At 37.2% G+C, this 20454-nt stretch overlaps 1 long non-coding RNA gene across 1 annotated transcript; it reads right to left on the bottom strand.

Moving 5' to 3' along the window:
- Nucleotides 1-13102: 13102 nt before the first annotated feature.
- LOC118351550 (uncharacterized) lies at nt 13103-19078 on the bottom strand. The gene is made up of 3 exons (XR_004807132.2): nt 18996-19078; nt 15703-15858; nt 13103-14654 (listed from the first exon to the last, which is right to left on the bottom strand). It is a non-coding gene; the product is annotated as an uncharacterized LOC118351550 (long non-coding RNA).
- Between the last annotated feature and the right edge of the window lie 1376 nt (nt 19079-20454).

Raw genomic sequence — 20454 nt, 5'->3', positions numbered from 1 at the left:
CCCCTTTAAGAAGAAGTTCAGTGGAACAGTCCACAAAAACAAAGACTGAATAGATATCATGATGACACTAAACTCATATCTCTCAATAGTAACTCTGAATGTGAACGGGCTTAATGACCCCATCAAAAGGCGCAGGGTTTCAGACTGGATAAAAAAGCAGGACCCATCTATTTGCTGTCTACAAGAGACTCATTTTAGACAGAAGGACACCTACAGCCTGAAAATAAAAGGTTGGAGAACCATTTACCATTCGAATGGTCCTCAAAAGAAAGCAGGGGTAGCCATCCTTATATCAGATAAACTAAAATTTACCCCAAAGACTGTAGTGAGAGATGAAGAGGGACACTATATCATACTTAAAGGATCTATGCAACAAGAGGACTTAACAATCCTCAATATATATGCTCCGAATGTGGGAGCTGCCAAATATATAAATCAATTATTAACCAAAGTGAAGAAATACTTAGATAATAATACACTTATACTTGGTGACTTCAATCTAGCTCTTTCTATACTCGATAGGTCTTCTAAGCACAACATCTCCAAAGAAACGAGAGCTTTAAATGATACACTGGACCAGATGGATTTCACAGATATCTACAGAACTTTACATCCAAACTCAACTGAATACACATTCTTCTCAAGTGCACATGGAACTTTCTCCAGAATAGACCACATATTGGGACACAAATCGGGTCTGAACCGATACCAAAAGATTGGGATCGTCCCCTGCATATTCTCGGACCATAATGCCTTGAAATTAGAACTAAATCACAACAAGAAGTTTGGAAGGACCTCAAACACGTGGAGGTTAAGGAATATCCTGCTAAAAGATAAAAGGGTCAACCAGGAAATTAAGGAAGAATTAAAAAGATTCATGGAAACTAATGAGAATGAAGATACAACCGTTCAAAATCTTTGGGATGCAGCAAATGCAGTCCTAAGGGGGAAATACATCGCAATACAAGCATCCATTCAAAAACTGGAAAGAACTCAAATACAAAAGCTAACCTTACACATAAAGGAGCTAGAGAAAAAAACAGCAGATAGATCTTACACCCAGCAGAAGAAGAGAGTTAATTAAGATTCGAGCAGAACTCAACGAAATCGAGACCAGAAGAACTGTGGAACAGATCAACAGAACCAGGAGTTGGTTCTTTGAAAGAATTAACAAGATAGATAAACCATTAGCCAGCCTTATTAAAAAGAAGAGAGAGAAGACTCAAATTAATAAAATCATGAATGAGAAAGGAGAGATCACTACCAACACCAAGGAAATACAAATGATTTTAAAACCATATTATGAACAGCTATACGCCAATAAATTAGGCAATCTAGAAGAAATGGACGCATTCCTGGAAAGCCACAAACTACCAAAACTGGAACAGGAAGAAATAGAAAACCTGAACAGGCCAATAACCAGGGAGGAAATTGAAGCAGTCATCAAAAACCTCCCAAGACACAAGAGTCCAGGGCCAGATGGCTTCCCAGGAGAATTTTATCAAACGTTTAAAGAAGAAATCATACCTATTCTCCTAAAGCTGTTTGGAAAGATAGAAAGAGATGGAGTACTTCCAAATTCGTTCTATGAAGCCAGCATCACCTTAATTCCAAAGCCAGACAAAGACCCCGCCAAAAAGGAGAATTACAGACCAATATCCCTGATGAACATGGATGCAAAAATTCTCAACAAGATACTGGCCAATAGGATCCAACAGTACATTAAGAAAATTATTCACCATGACCAAGTAGGATTTATCCCTGGGACACAAGGCTGGTTCAACACCCGTAAAACAATCAGTGTGATTCATCATATCAGCAAGAGAAAAACCAAGAACCATATGATCCTCTCATTGGATGCAGAGAAAGCATTTGACAAAATACAGCATCCATTCCTGATCAAAACTCTTCAGAGTGTAGGGATAGAGGGAACATTCCTCGACATCTTAAAAGCCATCTATGAAAAGCCCACAGCAAATATCATTCTCAATGGGGAAGCACTGGGAGCCTTTCCCCTAAGATCAGGAACAAGACAGGGATGTCCACTCTCACCACTGCTATTCAACATAGTACTGGAAGTCCTAGCCTCAGCAATCAGACAACTAAAAGACATTAAAGGCATTCAAATTGGCAAAGAAGAAGTCAAACTCTCCCTCTTCGCCGATGACATGATACTCTACATAGAAAACCCAAAAGTCTCCACCCCAAGATTGCTAGAACTCATACAGCAATTCGGTAGCGTGGCAGGATACAAAATCAATGCCCAGAAGTCAGTGGCATTTCTATACACTAACAATGAGACTGAAGAAAGAGAAATTAAGGAGTCAATCCCATTTACAATTGCACCCAAAAGCATAAGATACCTAGGAATAAACCTCACCAAAGATGTAAAGGATCTATACCTTAAAAACTATAGAACACTTCTGAAAGAAATTGAGGAAGACACAAAGAGATGGAAAAATATTCCATGCTCATGGATTGGCAGAATTAATATTGTGAAAATGTCAATGTTACCCAGGGCAATATACACGTTTAATGCAATCCCTATCAAAATACCATGGACTTTCTTCAGAGAGTTAGAACAAATTATTTTAAGATTTGTGTGGAATCAGAAAAGACCCCGAATAGCCAGGGGAATTTTAAAAAAGAAAACCCTATCTGGGGGCATCACAATGCCAGATTTCAGGTTGTACTACAAAGCTGTGGTCATCAAGACAGTGTGGTACTGGCACAAAAACAGACACATAGATCAGTGGAACAGAATAGAGAATCCAGAAGTGGACCCTGAACTTTATGGGCAACTAATATTCGATAAAGGAGGAAAGACTATCCATTGGAAGAAAGACAGTCTCTTCAATAAATGGTGCTGGGAAAATTGGACATCCACATGCAGAAGAATGAAACTAGACCACTCTCTTTCACCATACACAAAGATAAACTCAAAATGGATGAAAGATCTAAATGTGAGACAAGATTCCATCAAAATCCTAGAGAAGAACACAGGCAACACCCTTTTTGAACTCGGCCATAGTAACTTCTTGCAAGATACATCCACGAAGACAAAAGAAACAAAAGCAAAAATGAACTATTGGGACTTCATCAAGATAAGAAGCTTTTGCACAGCAAAGGATACAGTCAACAAAACTCAAAGACAACCTACAGAATGGGAGAAGATATTTGCAAATGACATATCAGATAAAGGGCTAGTTTCCAAGATCTATAAAGAACTTATTAAACTCAACACCAAAGAAACAAACAATCCAATCATGAAATGGGCAAAAGACATGAACAGAAATCTCACAGAGGAAGACATAGACATGGCCAACATGCACATGAGAAAATGCTCTGCATCACTTGCCATCAGGGAAATACAAATCAAAACTACAATGAGATACCACCTCACACCAGTGAGAATGGGGAAAATTAACAAGGCAGGAAACAACAAATGTTGGAGAGGATGCGGAGAAAAGGGAACCCTCTTACACTGTTGGTGGGAATGTGAACTGGTGCAGCCACTCTGGAAAACTGTGTGGAGGTTCCTCAAACAGTTAAAAATAGACCTGCCCTACGACCCAGCAATTGCACTGTTGGGGATTTACCCCCAAGATACAAATGTAATGAAACGCCGGGACACCTGCACCCCGATGTTTCTAGCAGCAATGGCCACGATAGCCAAACTGTGGAAGGAGCCTCGGTGTCCAACGAAAGATGAATGGATAAAGAAGATGTGGTTTATGTATACAATGGAATATTACTCAGCTATTAGAAATGACAAATACCCACCATTTGCTTCAACGTGGATGGAACTGGAGGGTATTATGCTGAGTGAAGTAAGTCAGTCGCAGAAGGACAAACATTATATGTTCTCATTCATTTGGGGAATATAAATAATAGTGAAAGGGAAAATAAGGGAAGGGAGAAGAAATGTGTGGGAAATATCAGAAAGGGAGACAGAACGTAAAGACTGCTAACTCTGGGAAACGAACTAGGGGTGGTAGAAGGGGAGGAGGGCGGGGGGTGGGAGTGAATGGGTGACGGGCACTGGGTGTTATTCTGTATGTTAGTAAATTGAACACCAATAAAAAAAAAAAAAAAAAAAGCAGGGACTTAAAAAAACTTAAGAAATCAGGGACTTGGTGCTTCCTTTATAATCTACTACTAGATTACAGCTTCCATAAGGATCCTAAGGCTACTCCTATATTTACACAATATTATCTATTATTCTTCCTACCCTCAGATAAATCTGAGCATGCCACTATAAACCCTCTAGTTATGTATAACGGGAACATTCAGTATTTGCAATACAGTATCAAAGTTTATTGTGGCAATGAGGACACTGCAATGATCTGGGTCTCTAACTCTCCATGCCAAGTGGACAATTGAGAATTAGAATGCCATTTTGTGATGATATTTGGTATTTGGATAACATGGCAATCTACAGTTCTACCTTTTGGGTCTAGATTTTAGAAGCTACTGCTTTCAAGTAAGCTGAAGTTGAGAATGCATTAGCATCATAAAGGCTAATATTTTACTAAATATAAGCACCATCCAAAGATGTTAAACATAGCTAAAAAGTTGGAATTTGTTCTTTAGTCTTCCTCCTTTCACGGATGGAGTGGATGAAGTGTGTAGGGGCTGGGAGGAAAGACTAGGCAATCTCCTCTTATCCTTAATAACCCCCGCATTTCTGCTCTAGAGATGTATGTTTAAAGAGAACATCAAAGGCGAACCTAATCAATAGAATGGAGAGCTAAAAGTTCTGTAGAGCCTTGACAATCTGAGGGAGCTACAAAAAGAGGAGGGTTTGTAAGCTAATGAAATTTTATTTTATTCCTATCATCTTCCCTCACAGCAGTCAAAGATTTCTTTCTAGCCCCTGCACTAACTCCACACATAAGTAGTAGAACTGTAAATCCCTGAGTGTTTTATTACTCCACCCCTGGCAGTGTACTCCAAACTGCAATTTTCCATGGTACAATATTAACTGATCTGGATGGGTCTGACCTTGCAAGTCCTGATCCCAGTGTCAGGTAAAAGTATTGGGGTCTATTGCTAATAAGCAGAGGTCATTTTAGGTATGTGTAATGAATGAGCAATGAGCAGAGGGGATTATCCCAAAATAATCCTGATTATTTTTATCAGTGGCAGGCAACAAATGGTTTGAGTTAGAGGACATAGTAGGAAATAAAAAACTGCCCTTACTAAAATCAGAAATTGCTATCATTTTAAATAATATTTAAAAAATCAATATAATACTTAGTGAAAATGAAAGAAGGGTTCAAATGGGTATACAATTATATAATAAAAATGTCTTTCTTTAACCCCATATTCCAAAGGTAACCGTCAACTACTTTTTTACAAAAAGATTTTATTTATTTATTCGTGAGAGAGACACAGAGAGAGGCAGAGACATAGAGAAGAAGGCTCCCTATGGGGAGCCTGATGTGGAACTCAATCCCAGGTCCCTGGAATTACAACCTGAACCAAAGGCAGACACTCAACCACTGAGCCACCCAGGTGCCCCTCAACTATTTTTTTAGGCATCTTTGATCAAATTTTCCATGCATGTTTATGCACTTATCTTTTGTTTTATCCATCTTTTTGTATATGGTAAATTTATTATTCTCATGTTTCTGTACCTCAGCTTGGTGCCTAGCATGTAGAAAATACTTGATGATACTACCCATTACTATTACTTGTGGATTTTAGCTATGTTTTTCTCTTCATATTTCTTTTTCCCATTCTAAGACAGCAGCTAGATCTGCATTGTATCATTTTTCTCTCAATCACCTTCCCACCACTGCTGACAGTCATGGCATCTGACCCTTTAGTAGAGTGAACTTTGGCATGATCTAAGGCAGTGGTCTCCAAACTGACTATGTTTTAGAATCACCGGGGGGGGGGGGGCACTTAAAAACAACTGATGCCTGGGCCTTGACCCAGGCTAATTAAATTAGAATCTTTGTGCATAGATCTCAGGCCTGCCTGGTCTTTGAAAGCTCTGCAGCTGCTGCCGAAATGCAGCCAGAGTTGAGAACCACTGTTGCAGAGTTTCAGCTTGTCAGGGCTACTTTGTATCCCAATTCTATTATATGATTTTGGCTCTTGTTCCTAGTTTTGGACTATAGATAAATTTCATAATGTGCCTCCTGATTACTTTATTCTTGTCACTGGAGACAATCTCTGCTGATTTTTCCTTTTTGTTTTTATTTCATGAAATATTCAACTCTTAAAACTCAAAATAAAAAATATACATAAGAAAGAAAAGTTCCTGATGAATTGGAAGTTTTGGGGGTTAATTTAATTCTGTACAACTGAGGTTTTATCTATTAAGAAAATAACAGGACCCCAGATGATATTTCTGCTTCTGTAGCTGTAACATCTGTTTCACTTACACTGATTCCTCTTGACCTCTTTCTCTCCCTCTTGGGAATATCTAAGCTAGGTTTCCATATTTCTGCTATTTACTTAGAAATATACACCTGCATGAGCATCATCCAGCATAGGAAACCAAACTAATGTAGTCTTTACCAAGGCTGTGCTCATTGGTCATTTTTCTACAACTAATGGATTTACCTTCAGCCTGTATTGGCTATGTTATATCAAGCAGACTTTCCATGGGCTTAGCTATTTAAAGTGAATTAGGATTACCTAACATGCATTTTTAAGAAAGTGAAAGTGTTGCCATCAGGGAAATACAAATCAAAACCACAATGAGATACCACCTCACAGCAGTGAGAATGGGGAACATTAACAAGGCAGGAAACAACAAATGTTGGAGAGGATGCGGAGAAAAGGGAACCCTCTTGCAGTGTTGGTGGGAATGTGAACTGGTGCAGCCACTCTGGAAAACTGTGTGGAGGTTCCTCAAAGAGTTAAAAATAGACCTGCCCTACGACCCAGTAATTGCACTGTTGGGGATTTACCCCAAAGATACAGATGCAGTGAAATTTTGGGACACCTGCACCCCGATGTTTATAGCAGCAATGTCCACAATAGCCAAACTGTGGAAGGAGCCTCGGTGTCCATCGAAAGATGAATGGATAAAGAAGATGTGGTCTATGTATACAATGGAATGTTCCTCAGCCATCAGAAAGGATAAATACCCACCATTTGCTTCGACATAGATGGAACTGGAGGGTATTATGCTGAGTGAAGTAAGTCAATCGGAGAATGAATGGTCTCATTCATTTGGGGAATATAAAAAAATAGTGAAAGGGAATAAAGGGGAAAGGAGAAAAAATAAGTGAGAAATATCAGAAAGGGAGACAGAACATGAGAGACTCCTAACTCTGGGAAACGAACTAGGGGTGGGGGAAGAGGAGGTGGGCGGGTGGTGGGGGTGACTGGGTGACGGGCACTGAGGGGGGCATTTGATGGGATGAGCACTGGGTGTTATGCTATATGCTGGCAAATTGAACTCCAATAAAAAAATAATAAAAATTAAAAAAAAATTTAAAGAAAGTGAAAGTGTTTTGGCAAAGTTTTTACTGGTGGAGAGTCAGGTAGATTTAAAGGCCATCTCTCACCTCTATCTTGATGTCTTGGGACCAGTCCTGAGATTATAAAAGAGCAAGTTTCTGCTTTTACAAAATGCTGTTTCTAAAGAGATACCATTTTGCACCATGAAAGCAGATGTTAAAAAGAGGTGTTTCAAGTCCTATTACTGAGTAGGTAAGGATGACCATTACTTCTATTATGGAGGAGCTACTAAGCCTCCTTTCCATACAGTGTCATGTGTTCCAGGATGGACAGGAAAGGATGGTCAGTGTGGCAGAGAATACCAGAGCCTGAAAATGGGTGGAGGAACTAGGTGTTGGGAATTAGACTAGATTTTTTTCCCAAAAACACTAATTCACAGGATTCTCTTAGATGTCTCAGTTTTTTTCCACCATTTCTCTATCCCCAAATGGTTTATAGTTCAGAGGCACAGTTTTATTGATTGGGGCAGTTGTTCTCAACCCTATCAAACCAATACATCATTTTAATAAGAAATACTTTATGAAGTCCTTTTTATTCAGAAATATAAATATGTGTATTTAATAACTACACACTAATTAAAAGTATTATTATAATGCCCTTAAAAAGAACAATAAGGAAAATAATCTGATTAAATAATATGTATTTCAATATAGAAATGCTCAGACAAGCACAGGAATAACACACATAATAGTCATTTCTATACTCCTTTTTTTCTATATGGAATCATTGTGAATGTGGCACCTACAAATGCAAATGAATATGGCTATGTTGGTTTTATTACAGACTCAAGGATTCAAGTCATATTGCTATTGATTTTATGACTTTGATAGAATGAATGTCTTTAGGCAAAGTTTAAAATAAAATAGGATGTAGTCTTCCCTTCATTTATGTAATAGTTGAATTTCAGGAAAAATCAGTTAATATTAAAAACATGCAAGTGTATTACTATTTAGAAACAAATAGCATCTAGGCTCAGATGCTAAAATTTAATGTATCCACTCATAGAAAAAGGTTTAAAAAAGACTGAAGCCTGACAATACCAAGTGAGGATATAGTGCAGTGGAGTTTTCATACAGTGCTGATGGGGTCCTAAATTAGTGAAATCATTTTGGAAATTGTGGGGGAAGGGTTACTTAAGCTGAACATGCTCTTACTCTATGACCCAACAGTACTAGCCCCAAACATATGTATTCAACAGAAAGCAGCATATATATTCACAAAAGACAAGTGCAGGAATTTCATAACTGCCCCAAACTGAAAACAAGTCATGTGTCCATTGCTAAAGGTAATTTATGGTATATTTACACAATAGGGTATGCTATAGCAATAAATGTGAACAAACCACCACTACATACAGTAACATGGATGATCTCTCAAATATTAGGTTAAACCAAAGAAGCCAATCATGGAAGAGTATGTAATGAATTATTTTATTTATATGGAGTTTAAAAGAGGCAAAACTAATCTGTGGTCTGAATAGTTGCCTTGGGAAGGTGGTAGAGAGGGACTGGGGAAACATGAAGGAAATTTCTGGGATAGTAGTCATGTTCTATGTATTGTTCTAGGTAGTGGTTGCACAAGTATATTCATTTGTAAAAACATGTTAGGCTGCATAATTAAAGTACATGAATTTTATTTTTAAAAAGTCTACAAAGACAAGACAATTCACCTATATAAATGTCTACTGGAATATTTTTGGGGGATGGAAATATCACATGCATTGTAGAGCTTCTAGCACTCTTGGTTCCTGTCTACAAAACTGTAGTATTATATTAAAATATTCATGCAGAATTTCAAATTGTCTCCTCAAAGACATACCTGCTGAGAACTGTACTGGATTTGAGATGTATTCTAAACAAGGTTTCCCAGTAATTTCCATGCCAACCCAAATTATTACTTACTTAATACTTTGCTTTTGATTTACCATTTTAACTTAAATAAATATATTTTAAGAGAAATGTTTTATTATTTATGTAAGTAGAAAAATTCATCTTATTTGGCACAGATAAAAGTAATTGTACAAATGAAATAGCACTATTATATTCCAACCCAGAACTTTTAGCCCATAGAAGTTTAGGATAAAGCTTGCTTTCTTTTGATTAGTGTTAGTCATACTAGATTGATGTGAAAAGCAAAAAAGCCATCAAACTGAGACACATTAACATAATCAGAAAGTTTGAAAAATAATTGTAATAATTCTTCCTCCAGGACTATTTTTTTTTTTTTTTTTTGCCAATTGTTACATGGCTAGTAGACCTTCTTACATCTTCAATCATCTTGTTTTTTTGCCTGAGTCTCTCATGGCAATAATAATAATAAAAAAATCCACATTGGTGTGTCTTCCTAGATGAATATTTATTTATGCTCCCCTCAATTTTGCAGCAGTTTGATTTTCTAAAGAATGAACAGAAATGAAATTTAATACTTAAAGGAGGGGTTAGAAATTACATTTTACCTGGTTAGCTATGAGTAAATGTTAGATGGGTGAATGATCTAGGTCCAGCTATATATACCAACATAAATTCAAAAGAATGATAGGAGGGGCAACTGGGTAGCTCAGTCGTTTGGGCAGTGGCTCTTGATTTCAGCTCAGGTCATGATCTCAGGGTCCTGGGATCCCTCAGGTTCTGTGCTCAGTTGGGGAGTCTACTTGAGGATTTCTTTCCCTCTCCCTTTGTACTCCCCCACCCATTCACATGTTCTCTCTTCCTCTCTCTTTAAAATAAATCTTAAAAAAAGAGACTGTTAGGAAAATCAATACACATAACAAGAAATCTTTGATTCTGTGTTGACTTTTAGGTAAGAAGTTATCTTCAGGAACAGCCTCCACAAGGCAGTTGGTATAAATGACATATATCACACTGGTACTCTCAGCACTCTGAATTTCAGAGATGTATTCCAACCTATTGACATAATTTAATGTTATTTAATCTTATTTATGAGTGCTGCACAAATAATCACACGAATCACCCAGATTGTGTACAATATGCCTTACATGTTGAAAAGTATGACTCAAAGAAAAAAGTTCTAAACTCCAAAATACAATGAAAAAATGACTACAGTATTAGGTTAAACTATGTACAACTGAGGTTTTGGGTGGTGAAAAATGGTCAACTATTGGCAATTTCATATGTTTCAAAAGTAATACCTGGTAATAATTATGAATTTCTTGGTATATAGCCATGACATGGTGTAGTCCTTCTGGATGGAAAGAACAAACTGTGAGGACCCAGTGGTAAAATCTACCATTAAACTAGTATAATAATGGGTAAACTACTTCTTCTGTAGAGTTCACTCCTACATGTGGAGAAAACATTAACTAGATTTGTGGTTCCTGAAATGTATACATTGGCCTCTGTGATTTTGTGGAGTTAATGAAAAATATTCTTGAGTCCGTGTTCTCACCAAGAATATTCTGCAGAAAAAAGAAATAATATCTTGCACAGGTGTGTGTGATTCCATGATGGTGAATGAAGTATGAATGAATGCATTTAATAGAATTATATATATGCATTATAATAGAATTTTATATTTTATAAATTGTAAGATTAAAAGATAACCATTGCATTTGAAAAACATTCTTAAATGTTTGAGGTTTATTATCAATGCTGAAGGTTGGAATTATTTACCATCATCAACTAATTAAGGATAATATTGAGAAATTTTTTGAACACAAGAGGCAATTAATACCCAGACTAGAGGCAAAGAACAAGTCAAAGATGAGGGCATTGATCACTTTATCAATGTATTGCCTAGTAAATATTTTCATTTGGGCAAAGAGTTTTTGGAAAAAAGACTTAGGATATACTCTCTCCCACTGAAGCTGGATAAGCTCATGTCTAAAAGTAAGTCTTGAGAAAGACAGAGGTTAGTCTGAAAAATAATGAGCATGGCTCTTTGCCCTGGGGCTGAAGACAATCAAATGGATAAAAAGCAACTTGAATTTTGAAAAGGTTATATGGCCCAAAGATTCCCCAACTTAGATTAAAATAATCTGTGAATATTCCAGACCTAATATGATCAGTAGGGCTTCAAACTTCTTCAGATAGAGAGCAGACTGACCAAGCTTTTCACACTTTTAAGGGAGCTTCAGTATTGTTTTCATATGGGGTCAAGAAGAAGGATAATGGGAAATTAAGAGATCCTAGAAGGCAGAGCCAAGAACCACAGTTGGGATCCAATCAGAGATCATTCCCCAGTCCTAGAGAAGTGGTCTGTTCCAACACCTGCCCCGCAGGATTTTAGGATTGCTATTGTCAGATGATTCCTTGTGCCTCCAGTTCTCCTTTCTGGATGAAATTGTGTGTTGTGATTATCCCTCTTCGACCATTGTCTGCTGGTTGTGTGAGGGCATATAACTAGTATTTTTAGTTTATAGACTTCTTGATCAAGAGGAGCCACATCTAGATTGGACTGTAGGTACTTTGAAGAAGTCTCAGAATATGAGTCTTATACTCTATATGAGACATTTATGACTTTTTTTAGTGGGAGGATGAATGTATTTTGGGGGACATAAAAGAAGGAAGTTATGTTTGAACAAGAGAATAATTTGTGGTAGATTGTGTATTTTTCTCAATTATCTGCTGCTCTACTGTGAGAAAATTATACTTTCTGCTTTTTTCAAGTCAGGCTTTGCCATGTGACTTGATTTTTCTCCCTGCTGCCTCAAGAATTGCATGCCGAGATAAGGACCACTCATTAAGCCTGGGTCTGAGAATGAAGACATGGAACAGAGATGTCATCTACCCTCATCTAGCATAAAAAAACAAGCAAGAAATACATGTTTGCTATAAGCCATTGAGATTGGAGGTTATAATCTACTGAAGCATAATGTAGTAAAAAACAGGTTAATACTATAACAGAGCCTACTATAGCAGAGCCAAAAGCAGAACGAGGCTGTTGATACCCACTTAGAGGGCTCTTTTCATGACATTTCAATTCTTTTTCATGAGTTAAGAGTCTTTGAATGTTTCAAAGGTGGTTCCAGTTTTTTAAAAATACTGTTAGAACACACATAGAATATTAGAACAGTAAGGTATTTGCCCAGTCCATCAAACTACACTTAGGACACATCTACTCAGCCAACTTAAATAAAAAATGGAAGCAATTGCCTAGCTAATTTAAGTTCTGATATCCCTTGGTTCAGTTACCTATATATTTAAAGGGAAAGATAGTTAAAAATTATTTATTTTTTTATTCTTCTGGGTTTTAGGCTTACTTAGGTACAGATGCAATGTTAAAGTTTCCAGATTTCCACTAAAGCCACTCTGAAGTGTCATAACTCTTGGAATGGAACACTAGATAAAAATGGCCTCTTTCTTTTCCCACTAGAGAACTGGATTCAATAAAATCTTGACTAAATTAACTAGAAATCCTTGCACAAGGGTCCACAGCCACAAAAAATTACTGCATGGAACAGTCTTGAATTATCATACATCATTGCCCACTGCTAAAAGTAATATCCACAGTAGTATCATATTTTAGTGTCTATCTTGGAGATATCATTTAATCACTTTTATCTCACATTTGAATTGTTTTATGGAATTGCTTTAGCCACTTTTTCCCTCCTACAAGCTAATGAGCCTAATGCACTACTTTGTGTATTCTGAGGTAACCACTACTTAAATATATTCAACCTCAACTGTCTTTTATTGAGGCAGAAGATCTCTGCTCCACCTCTGAATCTTAAAGTTCTTTGGGATGAGATTGTGTCTTTATAATAAACCTGCCACGGACAAGCTGCCATTTGGCTTATATGATGTTTTATTGCAGCAAAAGTAGCTGAATATATTCATTTTATTTTCCGTCATTCTTACCCTTTTTCCTCTTAGTTTAGATGGTTGTTTTTGTGCAGAGGTAATTTTATTTTTCTTTGCTCCTTCATGTTTTAAGTTAAATTGAGCAAATATATATCCAAGAATCACTGGATGGCAAGAGAGCAGAGAAAATTTTATGGATCACTTTCTAAATGAGAAAAAAATGGTGGGAGGAGTTTAAAAGAAAGAAAGGTGGGAAATTAGGTAGGCATATTGTGTTTCAGAAACAGAATGAGGTTGCCCTGATGTTTGAGTATAATGTTTTAAAAATTGCAGTTCAAGTGATAATGGTAAAAAGACCATCACACTGAGTCTCAGAGGTCTAGGTCCTTCTTTGGGGTTCTTGACTGCCTAAGAACATGACCAGGGACAAATCTTTTCACCTTTCAATTTCTTTATCTAAAAATTGAAGCCATTGGACCAGTGCATGGTTATCTTGATTTTCATCTGTGACCTATGATTCTAAAGAAATCACTTTAGGAAGAGGAATTATTTGGTCTAAATGAGGATCTCATCCAGTGTGTGTTCAGACACAGATGGTCTTCACATGTATGAACAGTGTTTCTGTCAAAAGTGCCTAAAAGTTCAGGAGATGAAAAAGAAAATTTAACTACTTTCTAAGAGCAATGTTTAATGTCCAAATGCTGCTGGCAGTACATTGCTACTCTTATTCTGTAACAGTTCAGCAGCCCTTGTTGGGATTCTCTAAAATGACCTTTTCCTGGTTTCGTTTTTATTTTGTTTTTCTCAGACCTTGACTTGTCAGCCACTCAGCATGAAGTACAAGTTTTTTTCTTCTTTTTTGTCATAAAATGCTTTAAAGAAAATATACCCATTCTGAACATTTCTTGAAGAAAATGACCTCTTGCCTACAGAATTGCCAAGGTATTTGTGTTAGAGAAGTGTGCTTTTCACTGGGAGGCAATTTGGTGTATTTTGATTTATGCCCCTGACATGTTTTAAAGGTTAAGAAAATGCTCGGTGTATTTCCTCTTCTAGAGTTAGAGGAGTAGCTTCCTCAGATATGGTTGCTTAATGTTTAATACTCTTTAAAAATGATTAGAAAGCTGGAATCAGTGAAGGATCATGGTTCAGTTTTTGCATGAAGTGTAATATGAAGAGATGCTGCTGGCACATATTCAGTGTTATTTGGAGAAGTTGAAGCCATTTTAGGGGAGGAAGGCTGAAGGTGGGAAGTGCTTGAAAAGCCGTTTCTCTTGTGGCTCTCTTCTTGTGGGGCTGAATATCTTGTTTGGCACTCAGGAGATGTAAAATAAGGAGGTAAAATAAGCATGCTGTAAGCCACAGCTTTATCAGGAATTTATACCTTTTGCTTGTACAAATGAGAGCTGAAACCTAGAAGAAAAAAGGAGATTAAGTGAAAACACTGCTTTTGCATTTTAGCAATAAATGATGAGTTTGATTGAAGTGATATTATCAAATTGATTGTGGGGTCTTTGATTCTGGATCAAAGATGTTGTAATGCTGTTGAGATAGAAGGTAGACCACACTACACTCTATACCCGCAGACTAACCCACTCATGGAAGCTAACCTGCTTTTTTATTTGTTCCCCTCTAGCCCTCATTTCCCTACCATGTCAAATGAAGGTGTTGGACTAGATGATTTTTAGGGTGCTTTTTGTGACATTTCTCAGTTTTTGTTTGTTTTTAATTAATCCCCTATTTTCTCAATTCTTTTGACCTCTAGAATTTTCCTGATATCCTACTCTTTCATATTGGGAGAAATGGATCTAGTGAGTTGGACTTAATGTACTGCTTTCCAGAAATATTTGGTTATTTTTGGTCATCATTGTTGTATATTTTATTTTTAATTTGACTTTGAGTACCACAGAATTTTGTCATTATTGATTTATGTCAGCATTCATTTAGATTTATTCACATTTTTATCACTTCTTTGCTCTTTATTCCTTGTACTTCAGTCTTTCCATCGGTGATCATCTTTCTTATACCTAAATTCAATCTTTCTTCAGGACTTTCTGTTAGCTAGGGTTTGCCTCAAGTTTTAGTTGGAACACAGTGAGTGGCCTATTAAGATAAGCCACTATTATTATCCAAATATATATGATTTATTTACTCATTTGCTTATTATATATTGACTCCACTAAAATGTGGGCCCTAGGAGGTAGCTCAAAGTGCCATATTCCTCCTTGTCTTCCATTGTCAGACCATGTGTAGCATGTTGGGGGTGCTCATTCAAGACTGGACACCTGAGTGAATTCATTCATCTACTTATTCTTTAATTCCACACATGTTGAGTGAGTATCCACGGTGGGTCAGACACTGTAATAGGCTTTGGGATTACAAAGATAAATCATCCTCCATCTCTGTACCAATGGGGCTAACTCTCATGGGAAGAAGGTAAGCAAAGATGTAATGGCAGTACCTGTGGAAAGAACTCTATCATGAGGTATCATCGATAATTCCTGGGGTCTGCAGATATGGAATCGGAAGATGCTTTCGAGTAAGGGTCCTCTAAACAGCATCTTATCTTACTGGCTTGTAAGATTGACCCAAGATTTTGGCTTTTGTAAGTGATCTTCTGTAGGTAAAAGTGAGAAGTAGAAGTCTAGTTATTTAGTTGTCCTAGATCTCATCAAATTTCTACAACGCAGGGAAGGTGAATTTGTGAATCAACAGGCATATTCCACTGAAACTAATGAGGTGGAAAAAATAGCCGAGAACAAAAAGAACTGCTTTGTTGAAAGTGGCCATATTATACTCCATGGAATAATGATCATAGTTGGCCATTACTTCAGGTTGCAGTGAAGGTACTTTCAGTTATCATGGGCCTACAGAGACAGAGAAGTATCCTTGAGAGTTTTCCTTTAAGGGCAGAGCACCTTGCTGAACTTCTAACAGAAGAACCTTGAAAAATATTTTAAGTCAAGGTAAGATGATAGGCATTATGGTCTAACAAAACAAGTAGACTTTAGAATAAAACTACTGAATTCTAGCTTCTGTACTTCATAGATCTGTGATACTGAGTAAAAGGATTAACTTCTCTGGGAATGTTTCCTTATCTTTAAGATGGAGATAACAATAGCTACAAGATTGTATTAAAACAATGTATATAAAATACTTAGTACATAGAAGGCCTTCATAGTCATATTAATATTAATTGATGGTGGCCGTAAATGTGCAGTTATGTAAAGGAATATGCAAATTAGTTTGCAGCTCTTTCTTTGCTGCTATATTTATTATTGTTGATAATTTCTGCCTCACATTCTAGAAGCTTTGGCTCCTTTAACAATCATCAGCTCAGGTAGGTCTGGAAACCAATCTGCCTTGTTTATACTCAGGTTAATATCTTGCTGCTTATATGATTTTGTGTGAATGGATTTCAGGAGTCAGGGAAGAATCTCATCAATCATCAAATCCTATCTTGAAGTTTGAATTGCTTTGTTAAGGACAAAGACCTCCCTACCCCTACTTGCCCCCAAATTAAAGATAAGGCTTAAATATTACATTCTTCCTGGAAATGTTTCTTTGTTCTCTCCTCTTTTCCTTTGTCAGTCCACCATTTCTCCTGTATAGCTTTCAGACAAAATTAATCAATTCTCTCTTTGTAGTTTGTCCACATTGCTTATATTTACTATAATTTATAGAAATGAAAATGTTATTTATTGTGAAATGCATGTAGATGTTACAGATGTTGTAATGTGAAAAAATGTGAAACTGGTGAAATGTGATAAAGTCCACACTAGCAAGGTCTTTGCAGGCAGAAACTGTATTCAAAGAAACTGGCAAAACTCCAGATTCATTGGGCATAAATAATCAATTTCAAAGTTTTTGCCATAGGCTGATTTAGATAGCTGTAAAGTTTAGAAGAGGATGGAGAAATCATGAGGACATTTGAGAGTATGTGATTAGTGGCTGGTGGAAATGAAAGGAGAGGGAAAAATTATGCAGGGAAAGGACATAGCCATAACAGAAGACAAACATCACCAATATCCAGATTTGATGAGGACTTTTCTTGCTGGGAACATATTTACAGTCTTAATTTTGAAACATCTCCAAGAAATATAGTTATTTCCATACTACCTCTCCCCCAGTAGCTTGTTGGAGTATTTTATGCACATAAAAATGTGGTTTTAGGTAGAAGAATCCCAATGCACTTAAAACCCAAAATGCAAGAAAGCATGTTCCCATGCCAATGAATTCATTTTGTAAATAGATGCTTATAATGACTTATGAGTAATTATAAAGTAATTGTGTAAATTATTAAGTGATAATGAGTTAATATGGCATATATTTATAAGGGATGAATTACTGTTGTTGAGCTTTTAAGACTACCAATGTTAATTACTGAAAGCTGTATTACTTAGAGTTTAGCGAAAAAAGGCTTTACTAATCCATGCCTGAGGGTATCAGAAGCAAGCAAACAGTATCAATCTGCAACCCATTTGTGTTAGATATATGGTATTTCTTCTGATGTACTGACCTTTTCTAAAAGGTAAATTAGATTAGTTCAGCATAGCTTGTTCTTTGTGCCCATTGATAACTGGGATTTTTTTTGGTGGGGAGGGCAGAAACATGGCAGGCATTATCAGCCATTACATGAAACTTACCTCTTAATATCTTTTTCCAACTATGAAAACCATGACCAGAATTGCCCACCTAGGGGGATGGATACTCTCACTTATTATTCTGTCAGTTCTCAAAGATCACTAATATTTCTTTTATGATCAGTTCCCTGTGTTATCTTAGTGTTCTGGATATAATTATTGTGGACTCGCACTCTTGAATTCTTTTAAAATAACTACGTACTTCTATTCTAATTAAATTCACCAAAATTTGCTTTCTAATTCAAAATCTTTAATCTGACTTTTGAGACCTCTCAACCCTTGTAAGCAAACTGGATGCATCTTTCTTATTCTTAACCATCACTCCTAAGTCTCAAGGAGGTTCCTCCCAAAGGAGATGCATCAGATTTACTACACTAATAATTATTGCCTGTAAAATCATCTGTAAGCTTTCTTGAATCAGGAGCCAAGGTCTGGGAATAGATTTACAACTAGCACTGAGTAAGGAAATGCACGTAACCAAAAAACTTGTTCTAATTCAGCAGAAGCCTTTGTGCTAATGAAGCGAAAAGGGTGAGGATCTCTAGCCAAAACTAGATTGATTATATATATATATATATATATTCATTTTGTTTTCTTCCCCTCTATATCTGTGCTTAGGCAAAACTTGCCTGAACAATGATAATTGAGATGTAATTGAAAGATGAATAGAAGTCAGGAATCAACGAGGAGAAGTTGGAGAAGGCCATTTCAGGCAGATGAAGACACATATACAACCCATATGAAGCCTTAGGTGCAAGTGCCATTTTGCGTTGCAGGCATCTAAAGGCTAACAGGGCTAGTATGGAGAGAAGAGTAGACTCATGTGATGGATGAGATGTTCATGGAGGAATGATGATGGAAGAATAAGGGGCTGGAAAGTGAGGATTCTGCTGCACTGTGAGGGGCTGTGTGTAAAATACCAATGGACTTGGATTATTTTTTACAGAAGTCTTTACAAGCATTATGCTCCTGGACAGAGCACTCTTATTTTAGAATGATCACCCTAAGGGTAGCATGAAGAAGCTGGAGGTGGGAACATACCAAGGTCAGTGATGTTCGTTAGGAGAAAACCATGAGAGTCCAGAGGAAAGATGGTGGGAATCTGACTCACCATGGAGAAATGAGGAGAATCTTCCTTTGTGGGGTTTTGGAAAGTTCTGGATGGTCAAGGAAAATAGCTGCAGTATTTAATCTAAAAGAGTAGAAATAAGTCACACACACACAAAAAAAGGAACATATTGTTTCTCTAAACTTCTTTTATTTGAGTATTTTACTTTTCCTTCCCAAATTCCTATGCCCACTCACATTGGCACTCCATGGGGCTGTAGTGATAGTTGACACCACTCCTTCAGTGCAGAAGTTCACCTCATACAGGGAGTCTTCCTATCTATGGTCATGACAATTTAAAGCATAATCACATCACGTGCCTGGACTGGGTTATTGTAAATAAATGGCCAGGGACTATTTTGAATTGTAGTCACTTATTACTGCAGAATAAAAGTGACCCAAAGTGAGTGAGTATAAATGTGCTCACTTATTTATTTGTAAGTCCTGTTACCTCCCTTTCAGGCCACTCAGTGTTGAATTCTTACCGCAGGCTCTCCTGAGAAGGCCTGAGACTGGGCAGTTAAAAGCTATAAAGAGGTACAAGCAAAGGGCAGTTGGTAAGTGTTGGAAACATGTTGAAGCCATCAGAAGGCAGAAGCCTGACTTCCTTGCCTGGTGTTGTAGCCCCAGGAAGAAGAGCAGGTGTCTTTTAGTTAAAAGAATGAAATCTCTTCTTGAAGAGATCAATGATAGGAACATTACCCTGCTTTCACCTCTCATCTCACCCGGAGTGAGCAAAGGGAATCCATAGCAGGTGAGAGGAGTACAAAGGCCACACTAATATCAGGACATAGTCTCTCAGCAACCAGACTATTCTCAGGAAAGGGGGAGTAGGGACCTTTCTAAAGTCCATAAACAGATAAAACCTACTTTTAAAATTCCTATTCTAGAAAATTAAAAGTCTGGCAGGTACATATATTAGTTGTGCATCCTTTTTAATTTGTAATAGTATCTTTGTATTTTAATATTCTTCTCCATGGCAATATTTTATTATTCTGTTTTCTAGGGTATTCTATATAAGGGCATATGATTTTACATATACAGACACAACCTCAAGGCCCATGCCAGTACAAAAGGCACCAGGGCCTTGCATAGACCAGGTAAAGTATTACCCACAGGCACTGCAAGCCATGTCCTCAGAGGTGTTCATGGACAGAAACCCAGAGCTTAGACCTGGGAACCGTGTCAGTGCTAAGCACTAGGGCACAGCAAATTAACAATGTATTTAGAAAGGGAGCATTTAGATGAGTTGAAGGGAATGTTTTAAGATGGAGCCTATGAATGAGGTGTCTGTTGGGAGCCTTTTCTTGTTAATGTTGGGTTTATGGAGAGGAGCGGACCTGCAGTCTAAAGGCACAGGTTGTGTTCTGATTGTAATAGCAGTTTGCCATGTTTGTCAGCAATAAGCAAACGTCTAGGGTAGCAATTTTCCAAGTGTTGTCTCTGGACCAGCAACGTCAGCA

Source organism: Canis lupus, chromosome 19 (genome assembly GCF_003254725.2).
Source record: "Canis lupus dingo isolate Sandy chromosome 19, ASM325472v2, whole genome shotgun sequence".
Classification (NCBI taxonomy): domain Eukaryota; kingdom Metazoa; phylum Chordata; class Mammalia; order Carnivora; family Canidae; genus Canis; species Canis lupus.
The sequence above is the reverse complement of the archived record's forward strand: the minus strand, read 5'-3'. Positions and strand labels throughout refer to the sequence as shown.